The sequence below is a fragment of the Lissotriton helveticus genome (assembly GCF_964261635.1).
Source record: "Lissotriton helveticus chromosome 1_1 unlocalized genomic scaffold, aLisHel1.1 SUPER_1_unloc_43, whole genome shotgun sequence".
Taxonomy (NCBI): Eukaryota; Metazoa; Chordata; class Amphibia; order Caudata; family Salamandridae; genus Lissotriton; species Lissotriton helveticus.
In genome coordinates, this window is record NW_027611685.1 from 691,475 (window position 1) to 715,493 (window position 24,019).

Genomic DNA, 24,019 nt, shown 5'->3' on the forward strand with positions numbered 1-24,019 from the left:
AAGCCTGTCCGATGTGTTTGGAGACCAAGCAAATACGGTACAACGACCTCACAGTAGACCTCAAGTCTCTGACCAACTGCAATTCAAGTGGAGTGATTTATGCGATTCTGTGTCCGTGTGATCTCATGTACATTGGACAGACACAGCAAAAAGCCAAAAACCGCATATTCCAACATTGTAGTCGGATCCGCTGCACCACTCCAGGGGCCCCTTTGGTAGAGCATTTCACCGAAAAAAAACATCCACCAGAATCCATCCGCTGGTTGATAATTGAAAAAATCTCCCTCGGCCCCCGGGGGGGGAATTTAAATGCTGTTCTTGACACAAGGGAATGCAAATGGATGCAAAAATTTCAAACAATAAGTAAGGGGTTGAATGAACTCGAAGCCAGTTTCTCGCAGATGGCGGGACTCAATCCTGAATAGACCTTGGGACACTGTAACTCTCCTTCAACTCTCCTTATGTATTTACACTTGTGCAAAGTAAATTGTTCGCCTATCGGATAGGTGTAGTAATTCCTCCCATAACAATCTTTGGACATTTACAAGCCTTTAATAGCACTTGGTTTCTCCACTCTGCCACATGTATAGAATGTATTTCCAAGTACCTTTGACCTTGTTGATTCTGTCTGGTCTTTTACATGTTAAAACTGTGGATACCTATGCATTGATACGTATATATTGGTTTCTATGTTCAATAGAGTCTAACTCAGCTATGCTTTTCATCACCAATATCAAGAATACACTAGTACTTAATGTTCCCCATTATGTGAGGACAACCTTTAGAGACGCTCCCTTGAGCGCGCGAGCCAGGCCTCTGATCCCATTGGACCCCTGAGCCGAGCCCTTTCTAGTAGTCACAGGCATTGAGCGCCTGCACCGCGAGCACACTCGGATGCAGGACGCCGACGGAGAAACAGCGCGGCTGTGCGTTCCCGTTTGAAAGGTAAATAAACTAGAAACAGCTCGGCTGTAAATACATCCCATCCGGGTGCCCCCTTATCGGAATCGGCCACACTTACAAGTCTATACTTTATCCAGACGACCAAGTATGTTAAATCAAGCTTCCCTTCTCTTTACAGTAAAATAAACCCTTCGAGGATCGATCTACCTGTGCCCAATGGCTGTGTGATTATCAGCACGCAAAGTAAGTCCTTCTACCTGCCACCCCCGGGCATTTTCAATTTAGCATGTTTCAGGGCCCTGATGGCACCTATCTATTGTGTTTCAGTATTCTTCGGAGCTTGAAGGAGCCCCTTTTGCAGACGGAACATATGTTGACCGTTTGATGATGTAGGTAATCTTCCACATCACTTTCTTGATTAATATCACCACGCTTGTTCACCGCTCACATACTGAATTCTTTATTCATATTACTCTGTAGGCTCTCCATTTCTTCCTGATGAAGACCCCAACATGAGGCCGCGAATCGCCCTTTAGCGTAACAGGGGTCGAAACGTAGAACTACGCCTCCATTTGACACACCATAGGAGCTAAATAAGAGATGCATTCTCGTTATCTATGTGTGATGTGATTTTTGGGAACCTTTGCCCATTAACTTGATTGTAGAGGTTTTTCAATTTTTAATCTGGATGTAACTATTATGTCACAACACCTTTACCCTGTCCCCTTCACTTATTCACTTACCCTCCCCCTTTCACCGAGAGCACCTATTCCGAATATTGAATGTAATGACGTTACAATTACATGTATATACTTTAAATCGCTAATTCATAACTTTGGCTGCAATTGGATTGCATTTGGACCGTGCATGAATAAAATGCCAAAATGAATGAAATGAATAAGTTGATCTACTTTTCTGACCTGTTTCAAATATAATGATGATCGTGTGTCCATTTTGAATTGTATGATATATTTGAAACTCAGACCGACCTTTTTTGTACTGACCCATGGACCCAGGTCCTGAGTTCTAAGGGCCTACCCCTTTCATACTCACATTCTTGGAAAAACAAGCCTCTAACGGCACAGGTGTCACTGTTCTCACAGGTGGACACAACAGCGGTTCTAAGTGCTGCTTTTACCGGAACCGTCGTAGACATCGCCTAGAGTGAGCGGCTTCGTGGCGCTGGCCGTTCGTCAGGGAACGGGAGGACAGGAGCGTCTCAGAAGTATCCTGTTCGGCAGACCTGACCCCGGCGGCACCGGAATCAGAATCCGCAGGGTTAAAAGGTGAACTTGCAGTAAACCTTCCCCCTCCAAGGCCGGGCATTAAATATTCAAGGCCATCTGAGCGGGAGGGTGTCTCGGAGCAGGAGGCTGTCTCGGAGCGGCGCTTTCTCCTGCCAGACCCGGTCTCGGCCACTCTCCGTTTCACCGATGCCCTGCCAAAAACCCCATTTAATGCCTTCACTCCTTGCCAGGCACAACAGCTCTTGGTTGATGCTCGGTGGGTCAATGCACCGGGTACTGCCAGTGTAACCTCCACGGGAAACCACCCCATCCTGGCAATTTGTGTGCTTGGGCGGAACAATCTATTTCGGGAGCGCCTCTGAAAATAGTTAGCAGCACTTTCTTCAAAGCGCTGGACAGAACGCTCTCACTCTTTCCTGGAGCTGGCCTATTTTGATGGGTGGACAGGGTCAACGACCTGGGGATTTATTTTCACCAATAGCACCCCCCACCCCCCTCTCCTTGGGCTGTGGGAATCTGCGAGCAGGCAGTTGGGTTAAGTGGGGTTTGGTGGCCCCCGAGCTGTCCTCATGAGGGTGTACGTCACTCGGTGTCGGCGGCACTGACTGGGCGGGCGATTCATACACGTTTTGGAGACTGTAGTTTCAGTTCAGAACCTGCCGGGTACCAGGCACACAGACACACCCCATACCACACAGAAACACACACGCACCAAACATTTGACAGACACAAGGATACGAATGAGCACAGACACGCAACAAATTCAGGTATGCACACCCACACACAGGCGCACTCCACATAAAACACCCAAGCACAGACATGGACACACACCACACACAAATACACCCCATCCATTGACAACAAATTAAAGTGCCTCGCACAACACAGGTGCACGCAGTTACACCACAAAGACACACACACATACACACGGACAAATACATACCGTCACAAACCATGCCGAATCACCTACGCATGCAAACATCCCTCATAGAAACACACCGCAAACATTGACAACTGCTTAAATACACAGAGCTACAACAGGTGCACATATATATCACAAAGACAAACGAACAACAACATTTGGCGCACACCTCGCCAGATCTAAACACGCACACACACCAGGTACAGACACACGCAGCCAGGCGTGACAAAGGCACGCACCAGAGCGTGCTCACGCACTTCCAACATGTCCACGTAGTCTCACCAGACGGTCTTCGTACACCTGCCGACACATCATACACACACACATCACACACTGCACACTGAATGAAAACACACAAGTACCTTGGCGCAGATCCGTGTCTAAACATGCATCCAACGTGCACGCACCCATGTGCAGGGTCTTAAAAACACGGTCACTAATAATAAAATATAAGTTGTGTTTAGTTATAGAGTGAAGAACACACTGGCACCTATAACCATATAGTCACTTCCTTATATTAAGGGCAGACGCATGCATCCCTATAATTTTTATGAGGCATACACACGTACATAAATAGACAACGACGCAGAGCCACAGGCATGCATACACAATCCCGTTGACTCATGGACAGACACACAGACATCACACTAACAGACACGCACACACACGCATCCCTGCAAAAGACACACAGCCTCCTGGTAAATGCCCCCTGCCGCTCCCCCTTTGAGGACCTCACTGTTCTGGGGGGAGCGGGGCAGAGACACACAGCCCCTCCCAGACAGGCAGAACTGTGTTGGGGACCCCCGAGCGGAGGCCGTTAATAAAGTGACCCCGCACCTGGGCCACTGCTGTAACCCGCAGAAGTGACAGTCGAAACACAGTGGGCGTAACACGCATGCTCTCTCCTCGTGGGGGTGCTGAGAGGGGAGGATTGTTAGGCTCGCATCGTTCCTTTAGTGCCACAAATCATTAGTTAAGGAGGGTGGGTTCTGTTAAGTTAAAAACAAAAAACTCCGGCACCTGGGAGAGGAAAAATGAAAGAACCTCATAAAGCTTTTTTTGCGTTTTCTTTTGTCCCGTGAAAGTGCTCCAGTGACAAGTGGGCTCGTGGCAAGAAACTCCGGGGAAACTTTTTAACGCTTCGCAATATCGTCCATCATCTAAGTACACTACATTCGTGGCCTTACAAATTTTTCATTTGCCCTGAGAGAAGTAAGTCAAAGGAGGCCCCGCCACTCGCTGGATAGTTAAAGACAGCCGTAATTGGGGTGTGGTGAGCTTCTTACACGTAGCCAACACTGCTTCTGCTGCCGCAATGACAACTATGCCACTGCACTACACAGTTAATTTTCCCGTCCAAAATGTACTTTTTAGTCACCGCCATCTGGTCAAAAAAGTACGTACCCAATTGTTTAACTGAAATCAATAGATGCTCTAAATCCTGCACAATTTGAAACGGCATGCCTAGTGCATACACAGTGATAAACAACACACACAACCACACACACACACAACCACACACACAACCACACATACAACCACACACACCACACACACAACCACACTATCAGTGCACACTTTCACCAGACACAGACACCATCAGTCGTCAGTGCACACTTTCACCGGGCAAAACACCACCAGCCTTCAGTGCACGCTTTCACCAGTCACAAACACCACCAGCTGTCAGTGCACGCTTCCACCAGGCACACACCACCAGACGTCAGTGCATGCTTTCACCAGGCACACACACCACCAGCCGTCAGTGAACGCTTTCACCAGGCACACACACATCACCAGCCGTCAGTGCACGATTTCACCAGGTACACACACCGCCAGCCTTCAGTACACGCTTTCACTAGGCACACACACATCACCAGCCATCAGTGCACGCTTTCACCAGGTACACACACCACCAGCCGTCAGTGCACGCTTCCACCAGGCACACACACCACCAGCCGGCAGTGCACACTTCCACCAGGCACACACACCACCAGCCATCAGTGCATGTTTCACCAGGCACACACACCACCAGCCGTCAGTGCATGCTTTCATCAGACACACACACCACCAGCCGGCAGTGCACACTTCCACCAGGCACACACACCACCAGCCATCATTGCACGCTTCCACCAGGCACACACACCACCAGCCATCAGTGCACACATCAATTGTTAACACATCCACAATTAACTATTGTAGCAATCGCAGTATGGCGCACTTTACTTTTAAACATATTCATCTAAAGCGCAGCATGCCACCATTGCTACAAAAATAAATACACATTTTTTTTTGCCTACAATTTAAAGACTTTTGTTGCAATATTTAGCAATGCCAAAAGCTCAAACTTAATTAATGCAAGACCTATTGCATTGCAAATGCTTGTTTTTATGAGTTTGTGGTATGCTTTAGTAGCAGATCTGTAGGTATTCTTTGCCAACGGGTCATAAGAACGCCTCCAGGCACGCTCGAGGGTTTTGCAGTGCTTCTGCTGCTAGCGTCTCTGAGTACCGCGGATGTGACGGCTCGCGTTTGGGCCGGGACATTTTTTTAGGGATGAGATGGTCGAGAGAGTTGTTGATCCACCCTCTGTAGGCTTTATCTGCTTCCTCCAGATTGCTGGGCCAGACTGGGCGCGAGGCTTTGAGTCTGGATTCCAGACAGGTAGCATTTAATTTGTGCCAAGGGCGCCTCCAGAGGGGGAGGGAGGAGGTCTGCTGTACAGTGGCTCTTATGCTGATGCAGAAGTGAATGAGAAAATAGTCTGTTCATATAAGCGGAAGAGGGGCATGGACTTTAATTCCCTCTGTATTGGAGAATACAGGGTCTAGCAAATGCCATGCTCGGTGTGAGGGGTCTTCGACTAGCTGGGTTAGCTGACATGCTCCCAGGTCGTCCAAAAAGTTAGAGATGACAGGGGAGTCGAGACGCTCTAGATGAAGATTAAGGTCACCCAATATGCTAAACTTGGCTGTCTGAAGTGCAAGAGTGGGAATGGTCAGCGTTAGGGATTTTTTAAAAGTGCTCGCCGGCCCTGGAGGTCGGTAGATGAGAAGCCCCGAAAAAGTAAAGTTGTCTGATATTCTGTCTGATATTCTGATATTAAATAGGGTGCATTCACAGTCTGATATAGTAACGGGGAGAGAGTGCAGGAGTAAGTTGTTTTAAATATCACAGCTAACCCACCTCCCCTACATATGGGTCTGTTCTGAGAGGACATCGAAAATCCTGACGGAAGGGCCAGGGCTGGAATGGCCGTCGAGTCACTGGTTAACCAGGTCTCGGTTAGAAAGAGTAGATCTGGTTACTGGTCCATAAGGAGGTCAAATACCTCTTCGTGGTGTTTTACCAGAGACCTACAGTTCAGACTGTATACGTTCAGTTTGGTGGTTATCGGGGGCTCTGATGGAATCTGGGGAGTCTCCGTGGCCCTGAACCCACATTTATACTCGGGGTATAAACTGAATGTCTCCAAAACTCAGTTGATTCATTCGGAAGTGGGTCGACCAAAAGATATACATTTTTCTCCAGATGCTCTCTATTTGGGTATTAAAATATCAGCAAAAATAGATTACATAGTGCGGCTGAATATAGATCCTATTCTAGATTCAGTAAATAGAACGCTGGAAAGGCTAAATAATCTTCATTTTTCCGGAATTTTTGTATTTATTTCGTACGATCCCTCTGCTTTTTCCAACTTCTTTTTTTTCTTAGAATAGATAGACTTTGCTCTAGGTTTCTTTTGAGCTATCATAGGTCTAGGAGAGCTATGAAATGGTGTATACTCCCTAGAGCTAGGGGAGGTTGGGGGATCCCAAATTTTCGGTTGCATTATTGGGCTGTAATGTTGAAACGTTACCTCCAGGATGTAAATATTGAAGAATCCGTTAGCCCCTCAATCTATGAAATGGTATTGGGTAAGGAGGCCAGCCAATGCTTAGTGAGAATAATTGAGCCCAGTTATTACAAAAAAACAAAATTTAAAATTTTGATGACGGTTTTTCGAATCTGGAAACAAATACAAAATAAAATTGGCTTGAGATCTGAGTTGAATTATTACACACCTTTAAATAATTGTAGGGCACTACCAGATATTTTTAGGGATCAAGTGATGCATAGATGGCATTCCGCTGGGATATGTATATTAGGAGATCTATATCAGGGGGACCAAATTGTCTCCTTTACTTATTTGCAACATAAATATAATTTGGTAAGGACAGATTTTTTTTTAAGTATCTTCAAATTCGAAGGTTCTTGGATCAAAAAAAGGTCCAAGATCAGTTAATGACAGATAGAATGGATATATTGGAAGCAATAGGAGCTCAATGGAAACTTGGCCCAGTTTACCAATTGTTGTTAAATAGATTTCAAGATGATTTAAGCTTTTTTGAAGATAAATGGCAAAGAAAGCTAGAAATCGATAAAATAGACACGACTAGGGTAATTGAATTATCAAGTAAAGTTTTGTTTAATGGTTCGCTGAAAAGTCAATATTTCATGTCTATATTTAATCTTTATTACACCCCTGCCAAATTGGCAAAATGGAAGTCGCAAAAAGGTGATAAATGTAATCGATGTGGGTGTATTGCCGCCGATTCTACTCATATGTTTTTTCATTGCCCCAAATTGCTGCAATTCATTACCGATATTCAGTTTTTTCTGAATGATAGTTTGGGGATCCGTGTCCAATTATCAGCAGAAATGGTAATTCTGGGTATGCAGGCACATCAAGTTGGATTCAGAACTGAAGTAGAGGAAGGGTTTTTATTTATTTGTATGTCAATCTATCGATCATGTATTACTGCGCAATGGCTAGATTCTGATCCACCAGTTTTTAACCACATCGCTGCTAGAGCGATTCCCCTGCTGTGCTGGACAGCAATAAAAACGGGTGTGGTCATGACGAGCTCAGCTCGTCATGAGCACAGGAGCACTGTACTGCATGACGAGCTGAGCTCGTCATGGAAGGGGTTAATAATTGTCAATCTAGATTATTATCTACATATCACTTGGAGATGGCTGCATATAAATCAAAGGGGGTAAGAAAAAAGCTATTTAGGTCGAATCTATGGGCTCCTTTATTTAAATGGATTTGAATTTAGTGATTAATGTCCTAATTTTGGAGAATGAAATTATGTTGCATTTTGATTTTTATGTATAATGATTTGTGTCCTATTCAAGGCATATGATTTTTTACTTTCTTCGAAATCTGTTAGTGCCGCACAACCCGACTCGGCAATTAAGATCAAGCGGGGCAGGGCTGGTACAGGCACCCAAGGTTAAATGAGCCAGACTGGGGGGGAGGTCATTTCGGTTCCTGGCGGCGCGACTGTGGAATGGACTGCCCAGTAGCTGCGCCTGGAAGCCTCGGAAACGACATTCCGCAAAAAACTAAAAACTTACCTTTTCCCAAGAGGATGCCCTTAGAGTCAGAGTAGGTGGCGAGATGCTGCCCAGGGCTGTATGTGAGTTACGCACTAGCGCGGGGGGACACTGTTAGTGTAACCAAGCACTTTAGAAATTCAGTTTACTATAATGACTGTTTGCTGTTTGCTGAGGTAACACAATAAACAAAAAAACAAAAAAAACAGAGCGATTAGGGTCCATCGTGTTAAGGTAAGAACTTATTAATGAGGAATCTTTTTGCTTCTAATTTGAAAGCAACCTTGGAAGAGATTCTACGAATTTCCAGTGAAAGCGAATTCCAAATTTTTGGTGCAGCGCCATCGAAGGCTCGTTAATGGTAGTTCATAATCGGCCATTGTGGCCAAAGACTGCTACATCCAAAAATTTTATAGATGATTGGCTACTGAACACACAGAATTGTATATCTACTGATCTGGGATTCAACCATTCAATAAACACATTTAAGATATCATCTTGTCCATCCCAAATGCAAAACATTTCATCAATAAACCGAAAACATTTGTGGATACGATGCACAAATGGATTGCTATCATAGGTAAATTTCTCCTAAAATTTGGCCATGAATAACACGGCCAGCTCTGGGGCAAAGGGACAGACCATCGCTGTCCCTTTGATTTCCTCTCCATGGGCAGCTCGCTGGTGTGACAGTGTCTCCATGAAGACACAGTGAGATGTCTGCCCCAGAAGTCATGGCGGAAGGTCGAGCAGTCACAGTGGAAGGATCTCCTTCTTCGCTCTAAGGTGCTGGTGTTATCGCAGAAGTGCAACAACGGTAGAGTCAGCAGTGGTTGTCTGCATCTTCCCCTCTGGGGTCTCCAAATCAGCTTTTTTTATTTAGCAGTTGACACTGGCAAGTGAGACACAACCTCTACACAGACTTGCTCAGTCAGGGAGACTGGGGGACTCTGGGCACTTCACAGGACTTCTCGGCACTCTGCCACATTTCCTCTGTTCCTTCTGGGCCGTTTCTCACAACGGGCTCTGCTGCTGGTCCTCCTCAAAGGGCAGGCAGACTTCTTTCAGACAAAGCTCTCTCCTCTTCCCTCTCATCAGACAGGCAGCTCAAAGGGCCACTGCCCGGGTCAATAATGTCATCCTGGAAGACTTGCAGAAACCGGGCAATGTGTCCTCGCCTACGGGGGGGGGTCACTATCAGTGATACTTATCTTGAAACAGCGGCTCTTCGTGTCGGTCAGTAAAGCAACTTGAGTTACAACAAAGCCCATATGCTTGCCACCCACTTTTCTGTGGTATTGTCAGACCCTGAATGCTTATTCCCTGTCTGGGTTTACCGGTTTCCCTGGTTTCATTTCATCGTCTAATTTTTTCTGCAGCACAAACAAGGACTTTGTGCAGGGAGATTGCTGCTCACAGCAGGTAGTGACGATGCTGCCTCCATGCGGGAATACTTACAACATGAGCACAGTGAGTGTGAATCTTCTAAAAGGCGGTCCTGACTCAATCCCTCCACCCTTGTGTCCAAAGTTACACCCTTCTCGTCTGGATTGCTGACAATGTTGCCCATCTTGTGCCATGTTAGATGATGGTCAATCGAACATGGATGTAACTGGTAACAATATACTTACACATTTGTAAACAATATAGAGCCCTGCTACCTTATATTATAAATACACGTATCGAAATTTAAACGGGGATGCCTGGTCATGACACGTGAAAGGAACTTTACTCAATGCCCTGTAAGCACCGCAGCCACCCTCTGACAAGAAAAGTGACCAGTTCAGCTGGTGACCTCTAAGAACATGGTACGCTGCTACCACTACTCACTGTACCTAGCCTGGGACACAGACCGTAGTCTTTGCCCCACCAACAGTGGGCTTTTAGAGTCCTTCTACGTCCCCAGAGCCAGGCTCTGGGTCTTCGGGTCAATTTTGGGCCTAGTCATGCAGTGCGCACAAAGTATCTTCTGCCTGCTGAGGCCAAAATAAAACCAGGATCCCAGAGTCACTTGCAGTTCCGTCGCTCAAGGCAAGGGTGCACAGGCTTAGGCCAAGCTGGGGGAAAGGGTGACCAAGCAGGGCTCAGCCAGTCTATATTGTTGTCTTTCCCTAAAACAATTGGCCTCTGATATTTTCAATTATTTATTTTAGCCTTCATTTGTAAAATCACAATATACTGCAGCAGAACTTTGAGCTGTATGAGGGTCCTACCAATCAGGGAGGAGTGGGAGGAATTTTAATATAATATACACATCTAAATGAAAAGAAAATGCAAGTTAAACTATTCTGTATGAAGTGGTCAATTGTTTAGTGTTACAATTTCTGATGCCTTCATCTCAAATTGAAGGGTCGCTAATTTGAATCCTGGTTGGTGCACTAGGGAATAGTGACTTGTATATTTACAGTGCTATGACAGCCCTGCCTGTGAGAGACAGCACTTTGAATAGGAAAGCCAATAGTTTAAAGAAAGAATTAAACAAAATATAAAAATTCGCTACACAAATTATAGGATAGGCTGGAGAGAGTATAAGATCAGTCGCGCTTTATTTGCAAAAAGGTAGAACGTGTAAATGCTTACTGTGCTATCAGATGTTGCATTTTTAGTATCTGCAATCATACTGTAGCTAGTCTTGACCTTTTTTTTTTAGGTTACATGCAGCCTACATAGAGAAAATGGCCCTGCCGGGGCGCTCTCCACTGCGCCTAACCAATCACAAAGCGTTGTGATTGGATTAGGGGAGAAGGAAGAAGGAGGCTGCCTAAAAGGGCGCCAGGACTCCGGAGCAAGCAGGGGCTGAGGCGGAGGCGTGTGATGTGGTCCTGGAGGAAGCAGGTATGTTTTTTTATTTTATATAGATAAGATACTGATAGATTACCCCCCCGGCGTGAACTCACCCGCTTTGCTGGCCGCTTTGGTTTACATGACCGCATGGGATCCGATTAAACGTTCCCACCATAAATGCTTCATCTTCCTAAAATTATGGAGCCCTATCATTGAAAACAATTGGCTATATATCAACAGCAGGGGTCTTCTTTGATTGACAGTGCATGGTAGCACTGTTTGCATGAATTTGCGTATTAATATGCCAAGGTTCTTACGTATAGTGTCACCATTGTTTCTCAGGCTGACAAAACCAAAAGCGTTCTCTGTTAACAAGCAAGATGCTATCACGGTTTTCCAGCGTACCTTATCCTCCGAAGCATTTTGTAGAGAAGGCTTGTGCAGTGGCGTAACGAAAGTTGAAGGGGCAAGGTTCACAGAGGGGCGCCCCATTAGGTTTAATCCGGAGCTCTCCGGCGTGAGTACAGTACTGAGGGTGCTGCGGGGGATGTGGGGGCCTGTGTAACATCCCTGGGCTTGTGTCTTTGCTAACTATTCAGGAACTTTCATAACCGCATAGCCACGTAACAGTTGAGCTGAAAAAGACACCGGAATGAAAAGAAGATGGCGTTTTTCCAAGTGGAGTATTGGTTAATAAAGATAGTCTGTGAGTCTCAAACACAGTACACATAAAGCCGCCCACCCAGGGTAGACGATACGGTTGTATCAATGTCTAGTGCAGTTATCTGCATCAACAACGTTCTTTACTAAGCTCTCAACTGTGGATAACCGTTAGCATCCTAAATCCCGCAGTCTCTGCACTGTAAAACCGAGCAAAACAAATCAAACTTGAATACAATATACATAGCATGTGCATATTTACTGATCTGTTGTGTCCTGCAAACGCTGTTCCATTCTGATGACAGGCTTTTTAGGAGTCATAGGAGGGATGAGTGCTGAAGTGCCTGGCCTGGCCTGCAAGAACTCTCTGCCTGTTTTCTGCTTCCCGCCGATCTGCTTGTGTTCCTGCTTGGAAATCGGCATCTCTCCTGACACAATATATTATCTGCCGTTTCAAAGATGCTGCCGTGTTTATGTTGATAATATCTTAATAGCCTCCCCTGCTTGGGAATACGATCTAAATGACCCGTCCTCCAGTCCACCCTGCCAGGGCCGTATCTGTGGACCACGGATTGTCTTCCCTGCAGTGTCGTCGACCAGATGCCAGACAAGCAGGAGGCATCTCACACTCTCACTGCCTGTTATGTGTGGCTCAGTCCTTAATCTTTACGATAGTGAACTTTATTATTCTTTTCCTGCTAACAAGCTGTGGGGCTAAACTCTCATTCACAGAGGCTGCAGAGGCACCAGAAGTCCTCTGCGGGGCTTCCCGAAGAGGAACACATAACCATGGGGTCAGGCCACTTTTATCTTGGCTGTTTCCAGGTGTAGTCGCAGCAGGAAATGTACAAAAGCAGTGGGAATCGTGAAGGTTAGTCATGAATACGAGTGTTTTCACTCCCCATCTGGTGCAAAGTGCCAGTGGGTGGGTCAGTTCAAGACTTAGGGCCAGATGTAGGTAATCCAGATTTACCGATTCTAAAATACCGAATTTTACCGATTCGGAATTTTAGAATCGGTAAATGGGATGTTGGTATTCATTTGGTAAGTATTACCGGATCGGTAAGATTCGGTAAATACAATACTGATTCGGTAAAAGGGGGAACACATTGAAGGGTGGCAGGGTGTCACTTTGACATCCTGTTGCACCCCTGAATAGTGTATGGGTGCATATGTGGCACACATACATGCCCTAAGGGCATTTATGTCTGCCACATGGCACTGTAATAATTTGCAAAAAATTGCTTCTTTTGGGTTTTTGATATTTACCACCAACTTGTAGTTGGTGGTAAATAACAAATCCTAAAATGGGAAAAGCACTCATTTGAGCGCTCCCTACATTAAGGTTTCGGTAATTTACCAAATCGGTATTTAAGAATTCGGTAATTCACCGATTCGTTAAATTTCCGATTCGGTAAATTATCGAATCCTTAAATTAGGCCCCTACATCTGAAAAGCCTAATACCGGTCGGTAACGGATGAAATTCTGTAATTTCGGCCATTACCGACCATTAGGCTACCTACATCTGGCCCTTTTTTTTTAACCTAGCTACCTCATTACTCTTGGCATTCGCCCTTCTTTCAACAGACATGTATTGGAGCTGGCTGCGTGCTTAAAAGAATCACACCACAGTCTGCGTACGTACATAAGAATCATAAGTGTTTGTTTTATTAAACATCATTTTCATCTGCTATTGTGTTGTACACAATGTGAAGAGTTCATTTTTTTTAAATCGGGGCTGCATTGTAACAGGCGTTACCTAACCAGAAACAACCTTTGTCTGCAATTGTTTAAGCAGTTCTTAGTTCATTAATTATTAACTTCTTTCGAGTGGTTGATGTATTCAACTTTGGTCTTTGAAATATAAAACGTGTGTTTGTAACTGCCTCGCAATGACGTCGGGAATAACACCAATTCATCAGAAAAACTATTCATTCATTGGCTACGATTTTGTTTCCTCACACCGAGGCTCATCTAAAAGGTGAGTGAATGGAAACTGTCAGGCCTCGTTTTTTTAAAATCATGTTTTTAAAATATTTTCTTTTGTTTGATATGGCTCTGTCTTTGAATTTGCCCCCATGCTTGTCTATGCACGCAGGAAGCCATGAAAATGGACTCTACGGGTATCACTTGTTGTGATGTAGTATGTGGGATCTGTCTCTGTGTAGCGTGTGGTAGTAGCAGAAGACCTTATCCTAATGTAGGGTGGGTGTGGTCTGTCCGTGTTTTGGTGCAGGCATCAGTAGGAATGACGAATATGAGGCAGGAGTCCGAATAGTGGGATTACACTCTCAAATTTGCTTGAAAATGCACCATTTGCACCCTACGTAGGTGGTTCAGTCTCGCTCGGTCGCCACAGTGAAGTACAACAATTGTTTTATGCCTCACCACTTTCAAATGTCACCTGCCGCCACTGAGAGAAAGCCCAGGTACCTCTAGTTTTGAAAAGCGTCCTGCACGGGATGTTCAGATTCAGTGGTTGAATTAAACCTTGGAACAGCACTTGTAGTGTTGACTTCTGGAGACTTGTCGTGTGTGCTGAATGCGGTAGAACTGTCTCAATGCTCTACAGACTCTACAAATCCAGACTCTCCTTCATCTCAGAGCTCGAGCTCTGTGGCATGACCAGTAGAACTGCAATAAAGAAGATGACCTAGACCCGTTCTACCTCGCCCGACCTTTGAACTGATCATTGAGGAAAGAAGACCTTGCCTGGAAAGCAGATCTACACAAGGCACAGCTAATAGAAGACCTTGCGTGGGAGAAAGATCTGCACAAGGCACAGCTGATAGATGACCAGCCAGGAAGGATGATCTGCACAAGGCTCAGCTGACAGAAGCCCTGCCTGGAAGGAAGATCCGCATAAGGCACAGCTGACAGAAGACCCTGCCTGGGAGAAAGATCTGCACGAGACTCAGCTGACAGAAGCCCCTGCCAGTAAGGAAGATCTGCATAAGGCACAGCTGACAGAAGTCCTGCCTGAGAGGAAGATCTGCACAAGGTGCAGCTGACAGAAGACCCTGCCTGGAAGGAAGATCTGCACAAGGTGCAGCTCACACAAGCCCCTGCCTGGAAGGAAGATTAGCACAAGGCGCAGCTGACAGAAGTCCCGCCTGGAAGGAAGATCTGCACAAGGCACCACTGACAGAAGTCCACCCTGGAAGGAAGATCCACACAAGGCACCGCTGACAGAAGTCCAGCCTGGAAGGAAGATCCACACAAGGCACCGCTGACAGAAGTCCTGCCTGGAAGGAAGATCCACACAAGGCACAGCTGACAGAAGTCCCGCCTGGAAGGAAGATCTGCACAAGGCACAGCTGACAGAAGTCGCTGCCTGGATGTAAGATCTGCACAAGGCACAGCGGACAGAAGTCTGGCCTGGAAGGAAGATTCGCACAAGGTGCAGCTGACAGAAGCCCCTGCCTGGGAGAAAGATCTGCACAAGGCACAGCTGACAGAAGTCTGGCCTGGAAGGAAGATTCGCACAAGGTGCAGCTGACAGAAGCCCCTGCCTGGGAGAAAGATCTGCACGAGACTCAGCTGACAGAAGCCCCTGCCAGGAAGGAAGATCTGCATAAGGCACAGCTGACAGAAGTCCTGCCTGAGAGGAAGATATGCACAAGGTGCAGCTGACAGAAGACCCTGCCTGGAAGGAAGATCTGCACAAGGTGCAGCTGACACAAGCCCCTGCCTGGAAGGAAGATCTGCACAAGGCTCAGCTGACAGACGTCCTGCCTGGAAGTAAGATCTGCACAAGGCACAGCGGACAGAAGTCCTGCCTGGAAGGAAGATCTGCACAAGGTGCAGCTGACAGATGTCCTGCCTGGAAGGAAGATTCGCACAAGGTGTAGCTGACAGAAGCCCCTGCCTGGAAGGAAGATCTGCACAAGGAGCAGCTGACAGAAGCCCTGCCTGGAAGGAAGATCTGCACAGGACGCAGCTGACAGAAGCCCCTACATCAAAAGAAGATCCGCACAAGGCACAGCTGACAGAAGTCCTGCTTGGAAGGAAGATCCGCACAAGGCACAGCTGACAGAAGTCCTGCCTGGAAGGAAGATCCGCACAAGGCGCAGCTGACAGAAGTGCGGCCTCGGAGGAAGATCTGCACAAGGCGCAGCTGACAGAAGTCCTGCCTCGAAGGAAGATCTGTACAAGGTGCAGCTGACAGAACCCCCTGCCTGGAAGGAAGATTTGCACAAGGTGCAGCTGAGAGAAGCCCCTGCCTGGAAGGAAGATCCGCACAAGGCGCAGCTGACAGAAGTGCGGCCTGGGAGGAAGATCTGCACAAGGCACAGCTAATTGAAGTCCACCCTGGAAGGAAGATCCGCACAAGGCGCAGCTGACAGAAGTCTGGCCAGGGAGGAAGATCTGCACAAGGCGCAGCTGACAGAAGCCCCTGCCTGGAAGGAAGATCTGCACAAGACGCGGCTGACAGAAGTTCTGCCTAGAAAGGAAATCTGCACAAGGGGCAGCTGACAGAAGGGCTGCCTGGAAAGGAAGATCTGCACAAGGCGCTGCTGACAGAAGTTCTTCCTGGCGGTGACCTCAAAGCAGTGAGAGACCCACAAACCACAAGATCCTTCGAGCCCAGCTAGCCACACTGGGCGCAATGTACATCAAAGGCCTGATTTAGATTTCAGCGGATGGTTTATTCCATCACAAATGTGACAGGTATCCTGCCCGCCCCATTAAAAATGCATTACATCCTGTGGCAATCATAATAAAGCAGACAGGATATATGTCACGTTTTTATAATGCCTTGGAGTAGTTCGCAGAGTTTTACTCTTGCAGAACTCCACGAAACTCCACACTCTGCGGACTTCCGCAAGTGGCAGAGTTTGTTAAATTGCGCTGCTCTCACTGATCTTTAGTGCCAGGAGTTTGTCCCGCATTGTAAAATCAGCATGAACGGCACTACGCGTCACGCCAGAGGGCGCTGCTGCTTTCTAATTGAGTGGCCGCTTCATCAACGAGAATAGCAGATTTTACACTCAAGTGGTCGCGACCTCCCGCAATGAGCAATCTCGCCAGGAGAACGTCTAGCGCATTATATTTTCTCACGAGCGCTCGCCACCTTACCGTTGGTGAACCGCTTGAGACATAAAACACAGTTCTGCATCACTTTGTGGAGGTTTTTGGAACTCCGCACCTGTGGCTAAAACATCGCAAGCTCCCCCGGCAGAGCGGAATTCTTCCACCACCCCTAGTTTTGAGGCAATAATCTGTTGGACAAACTCCTAACTAGGCCCTATGTCTGCAATAAGTGTTGTAGAAGAAGTGAGATCCATGGCCTTGTGACTATCAGGCCATTATCTGACTTCTGATGAACCCCACAGAGTGAGTGGGCAGCCACCGGGCAGTAGGGGCGCGAAGGACAGGAAATTAGTAAACTTGAATATTAGAATTATGGAAAGATAGAAATGCTGCATCACCTGTGGATAACTGACACCTCCTCCCGATCTTCCAAATGCCCATCCAGTCAAAAAGTGGCATCCAGGGCCCCAAACTGACAACATTATGCCAGATGACATGTAATGGTGGAAAAAGGGGAAAAAAAGAGTAATATGCACACATCTGCTGCGGGGATATGTCAGGTAAATTATTGGTTGTGATGGATTCTCTATAAGTACAAAATGACTGATATTGTTGAATATTAAATTATATGAATCAACGTTTGTTTGCCTTATCTGCGCTTATAATGCATAGGATGGGCTTTACAGTGAACTCCTCACTCTGATTTACACAAAAGCCCCGGAAGGAGCTGCAACTTACAGAACTTTATCTACTTTATCTACTTTAGGAAGAACTAAAGACTTGCTTTTTAAATTTGTTTTTCGGGCCAGAACCGGGTGTTGTAAGCTGCACTAGTTTCAGGGAGATGGACAGTTGTTATGGCGATAGGAAGCCCCCCTCAACTCACAATAATGTTTGTCTTCCAGGTACAAAGAAACCAGAAATGCTTGAACCAAGGGAGCTGTTGAAAGTGTCAAAGGTGACTTATGAACAGCGAGGTAAAGACAGGAGTTGGTATTTGAGATGATCTTAAGTGAATAGGAAAGGAACGAGAAGAAGTGTGTGACTGGAGTTACTTTTGTTGTATACTTCATAAAGAGTTACTGGAAATGTTGCAGCCCAACCTGATCTATCGCTTTTTCTCAAATCTATTGTTGTTTAAATTAAATCTTGACCATATGCGTCTGTCTTAAGCTATACCGCTAAGCACTTGAGTGTTCCGTGAGCGCCCTTACTTTGCTAAGTTACTCTGTGAACATTTGTAAATCACCTCTTTTCAGACATTAATAAGATATCACCTGATCAACAGAACTTTTAGTTAAATATCTGTGTATGATGAAAAATTCGGTGCTAAGTTTCAAAGGCTGTAAAGAAGAAGGGGGATATATACCAAGATTTTGCGCTATATTTGCATCACAAAAGTGGCACAAAACAGTGCAAAATCAGTTTTTCCTAATTTACTTTCAAGCAAATAATGTAAAAGTAATGTGAAGTATTGCATAGCACTGCGTCGCATTACTTTGTGCCATGGGGGCCTGCCACGGGTGGTGCATGGGTGTTCCCGTGCAACCACCCAAGGCTTCTCACGCTAAACCCAATTTACCAAATACAGTAAATTGGGTTTAGCGTGAGAAAACTGCACCCTTTTAAACTAGGTGCAAGGAAAGAGAAAAGCTTTCATTTCTCCTTCCTTTTCTGACTTTGCATGCTTGCTGCAATGTGCAACATGCATACAAAGTGGGAAAAGCTTTCCCTCGTGCCTAGGCATAGTAGTTAGTACAGGAAGGGTGTCCTTCCTGTACAAAACCTATGCTGAATTCACACACACACACCCTAGCGCTCTGGTGCTAAGGTGTGTGCATGGCGCAGGGCTGCTGTAATCAGTGCCAGCGCAAGGGGAAGGGAAGGATAGAGCCATATCTTTGAAAATATGGTGCTCTCCTGCTCCCTCCCTGTCGCGCAACGCAGTGCAGCCTCAAGCTGCATTGCGTGGAAATTTGGTAAATCTCCCCCGAAATGTCTTTTAAAACCAATTAAACATTGTGAATTCTCATTCCATTATGTTTCAATTTATTAATGTTAAATATCTTTACATCCAACAGAAAACAAGCCTCGAATGTAGGAAATCACCATCTATAATGAAGATAATGCTGTAAATCTTCAATATTAGCAGAAATAATGAGCTACAGTGGTCAGGAAAACATCAGCGCAGTCAGCGACAGAGGAACCTGCACACAAACTAACAGATCCCGGATGAAGCATTAAGGGCAGTTCAGTGATTGCCAGAGGCTGAGCTGTGCATCTCCACGCCACAAGATGAAGAAGTGACCTTCGGAAAATTAAGGCAACAACAATAACAAACCACCTCCTGTATAAACAAGTGTCCAATACCAACTTTGATCATGGGATTTGTATGGTGTGATTACCGTAGTGCTGTTTTCTAAAATGACGACAAGCCATCATTCAGTGCTCTAGGTGAATTGTAAACTCTTTCTGGCCAGACCACAGTAACCAGAGAAGAGCACAACAGAGCGGAGCCGGACAACTGACGGGTAAAGAGGACTTCTTCTATCTACAATACAATAGACTGCCCCAATTTGCGTGCATAGCCATAATCCAATCTAAAGGCACAATCACCTACAAAGACACCTTATAGTGTGGCAAATATTTGGTGGCGATTGCAATGTATTGTTAAAAAAGAAATCAAACGTGCAAAATACTGCACACAGTGATGGGCCATGTTGGCCCATCAGGAAATGCAGTCATGGGATGTAGGCAAATATATACCCGCCCCGCAGACACTAACCAAGAAAGAAGAATCACACACATGCAGCAAAAGCTTTAGTTTGTCATCACCACTAAGCATGAGCGCAAAATCCGCTCCGATCGCGGATCTTTCGGATTTTCGGTAAATCCGCGATCCGCGAACTCTCGCGAATTTACCGAGAATCCGCAATCCGCGATCGGAGCGGATTTTGCGGTCAAAAGTTCAAGCCCCATGTAAATAATTTACGATGGCGCCGGCAAGCTGCCAGCGCCATCCTCAAATGGTTACTTAATTAGCTTCGACAGGAAGCTCTAACAGATAAGATAAAGCAGGGGCTCGAGCGCCTGCTTTATTTTATCAGTTGGAGCTTCCTGTTGAAGCTAATTAAGTAACCATTTGAGGATGGCGCTGGCAGCTTGCCGGCGCCATCGTAAATTATTTACATGGTGTCTTCTTCTTGAATACATATGAAGGGCAGGGTTCATTCTGCCACGACGGTCCTGGCACAAAAAAAAAACCTCAACAGGAAACACTTGCAGATATCAATAACGCATGTGCCCTAGTTGAAGCTTAAATTCAGTGACTCATTCATCTGCCCAAAAATAATCGTGAGCGCCCCCGTCCGTTTAGCCCCGCCCACACACTCGAGGTGTGCACCGTCTTCCCGCCATTTACCCACTATGATGGCCATTTCACTCCAGGGACCCCTGCGCACTTCGGCGCGATTGCATAGTAACACACACTTGGTCGCTGGAACTAGTTGAAGTGCAAATGCAGTGACTCATTCATCAGCCCAAAAAAAATTGTGAGCGTTGGGAGGCTGGGCAGATGTGCCTTCTTCACAAATATACCATCGAAAATCCGCTGTGATGCTGGCCAGATGCATTTGCATCTTTGACTTTCACGAGCGCAACCCCCGTGCTGTTCCTGTGACCAGGGGGCTTCTGTCTCTTAATCTGCTGCTCTGATCGATCTCTGACCTTTAATACACACAAGAGGCATGTGCGCTCGCATGGAAGCCCCGTCCGTTTGGCCCCGCCCACACACTCGAGGAAGCCCCGCCCCCAAATCCGCAGATCCGCTAAATCCGCGGATTTTGCGGATCCACGATCCGTGAATCCGCAAATTCGTGAATCGTGGATCCGCAAAATCCGCCCATGCTTAATCACCACTCAAGCTTCATCAGCACACGAACACAGGGCAAAAACCATTCAAGTGCAGTGAATGTGTCAAGAGCTTTAGTGGGTTATCAGAACTACAAATACACCAGCGAATACACACAGGGGAAAAAACATTCAAGTGCAGTGAATGTGCAAAGTGCTTTAGTCACTTATCAAATCTTCAAATTCATCAGCGAATACACACAGGGGAAAAACCATTCAAGTGCAGTGAATGTGTGAAATGCTTTAATAGGTTATCAAACCTACAAAGACACCAGCAAATACACACAGGGGAAAAAACATTCAAGTGCAGTGAATGTGCAAAGGGCTTTAGTCACTTATCAAATCTTCAAACTCATCAGCGAACACACACAGGGGAAAAACCATTCAAGTGCAGTGAATGTGTGAAGAGCTTTAGTGGGTTATCACACCTACGAAGACACCAGCAAATACACACAGGGGAAAAACCATTCAAGTGCAGTGAATGTGTGAAGAGCTTTAGTAGGTTATCAAGCCTCCAAACACATCAGCGAATACACACAGGGGAAAAACCATTCAAGTGCAGTGAATGTGTGAAGAGCTTTAGTGGGTTATCACACCTACGAAGACACCAGCAAATACACACAGGGGAAAAACCATTCAAGTGCAGCGAATGTGTGAAGAGCTTTAGTGGGTTATCAGAACTACGAAGACACCAGCAAATACACACAGGGGAAAAACCATTCAAGTGCAGTGAATGTGTGAAGAGCTTTAGTCGATTAGAAAACCTACAAAGACATCAGCGAACACACACAGGGGAAAAACCATACCAGTGCAGTGAATGTCCAAAGTGCTTTAGTCACTTATCAAACCTGCAAACACACCAGCGAATACACACAGGGGAAAAACCATTCAAGTGCAGTGAATGTGTGAAGAGCTTTAGTAGGTTATCAAGCCTCCAAACACATCAGCGAATACACACAGGGGAAAAACCATTCAAGTGCAGTGAATGTGCAAAGTGCTTTAGTCAGTTAATGCGCCTTCAAACGCATACTCAAACACACACAAGGGAAAAAACATTCAAGGGCAGTAAATGTGCAAAGTGATTTAGTCAGTTATCAAACCTCCAAACACATCAGCGAATACACACAGGGGAAAAACCATATGATTGCTGTGAATGTTGGAAGAGCTTTAGTCTGTTTTCAAACCTACGAAGACATCAACAAACACACACGGGGAAAAAAAGCCACTGAAGTGCAGTGAATGTGGAAAGAGCTTTAGTCAATTATCAGAGCTACAAAGTCATCAGCGAACACACACAGGGGGAAAATATATAGGGGCACTGAAAGAGTGAAGGGCTTTTGTCAATTTTCGATCCCACACAGCCCTCAGTCAATACACTCCTTCATTTAACTCACATGGAAATAATCCTAGAGATGCAGAGACTCCGGAGAGATCTTAAAAACATCAAAAATAATATTAACCCCTGTGAGGACATAGACAAGAGCAGAACAGTGCAGTTATTGTGAGAGGAATGAATTACGGAAAAAGATAAAATTCAAATTATGTGGGACATTGAAACACCAGATGATAGAAGACCGGACTAGCAGTAAAGAAGAAAAACAGATAATAGTATTTGCAGAATTATAGAAGTGTTTGTTTCCAGTGATTGTTCACTTCCGTACACATAGCAAATCGACATGATGCACCAGGATACACAGTGGGAGACTAGCACAATGTGGATTAAAAGAAAAGAAACATTCTTGATTTTTATTTGGTGAAGAAGAAATACAAAGAAAAACATTCAATCGCACCTGACCACACTACCTATAAAAGCAACACTGAACAATACTGGGACTAACAACGGTACTTTCAGCTAACTTGTCGGATTTTTGATAAAACCTACAAACCCAACACACCCAGAGTGGATATGTTGTCACGGCTCTGGAGATTGGAAACTTCATTGGTAAAATGTATGTATTACTATTAATAAATGCCACTGCAGTATATGTAATGAACTAAAGCGAAGCACAGTTGTTCAAGAAATAACCTATTTTTAGATATGAAAAAGTATATACCTTGTTTTTAAGCGACATTTGCTGCATCTTTTACATACTGTGTTTGGTTAATGGATCAGCTTGTGCCTCGGACCTTATAACGAAGTGTGACCTGTGGCTCCTCTCCAACTTGACTCTCCCTATTCATTTTGTGCCTTGCCAAACTCTTCTTTTTACCAGGATTGAGCCACTGTAAGCAGTAGACTCTGAAGAATGTGGTGAACTAGTGAAATCCCACATCAAAGGCATATATGGACTAGGGCAATCAGTTGCACTCCCAGCAACTCGTCTTTCACACTGATTGTCCCTTGTCCTCAAATGTTCGGAAGGATTTGTCGTATGAATGCCAGAAGTGGCAGTGACATTCATGAAGCTGAAGGTAACAGGAATGTGTGGGAGATAGAGAGGGGGAGAGATAAAGAGAGCGAGAGAGACAAAGAAAGGGGGAGAAAAAGAGAGATGGAAGGAGGGGGAACAGCAGGTGATTTGTATTCACCTAAAAATAAGCAGCTGATCGAGGAAGCCTGGGAGGCCTAGTCTGCAGTCCCCTGATGTGGATCCTCAGTGCCGGGCCCCTCCAGTTGCTTCCCCCGCTGGCGTCCCTTGGCAAAGAGCACAATGGCGAGAAGAGGAAGTGAGAGGACCCACAGGCGTCGGCAGCAGTCGTGCACCCAGCACAACAAGAAGTCTATGTACAACCGGGCAAGTGGACAGCCCGCGTGGAAGCAGTCTGTAGGCCGCAAACAGGGGAGGAGATGTACTCCAGCCAGGAGCAAAAGCAGACCTCAGGGAGAGCGCTAGCAGTACTCTCTGTGACCAGTCCCAGTTTGTGGGTCCGCGTCCATGCAGGGAGACAAGCGTGGGGCCCGGGTCACATTCAGCACAACACGTGTCCTCAATAACGGCCGTCCGGCTGTGCGTGCATCTAGTCCACCATCAGACCACAGAGCCTGCTCACCGCACCTACAGCCCCAGTCCAGCTGGCGGGCCCCTCCCCTCGTCCAGGGTCAAAGGGGTTTTTCAGCACGTTGTAGAGTGGCTCCAGCCACACAGCCTTGGGAGCACCAACAGCAGCCCCAGGGCGGACACCGCAGCCACTCCCAGTGACGCAGCCAACAAGCAGCGCGGCTGCCACACATCCGGCCGG

The 24,019-nt window shown here is 46.1% G+C and overlaps 1 pseudogene; it reads left to right on the forward strand.

The window, feature by feature from the left end:
- The first annotated feature begins 19,647 nt into the window (after positions 1–19,647).
- The window catches only part of LOC144806073 (uncharacterized), a 107,675-nt pseudogene continuing 103,303 nt past the window's right edge, over positions 19,648–24,019 (forward strand).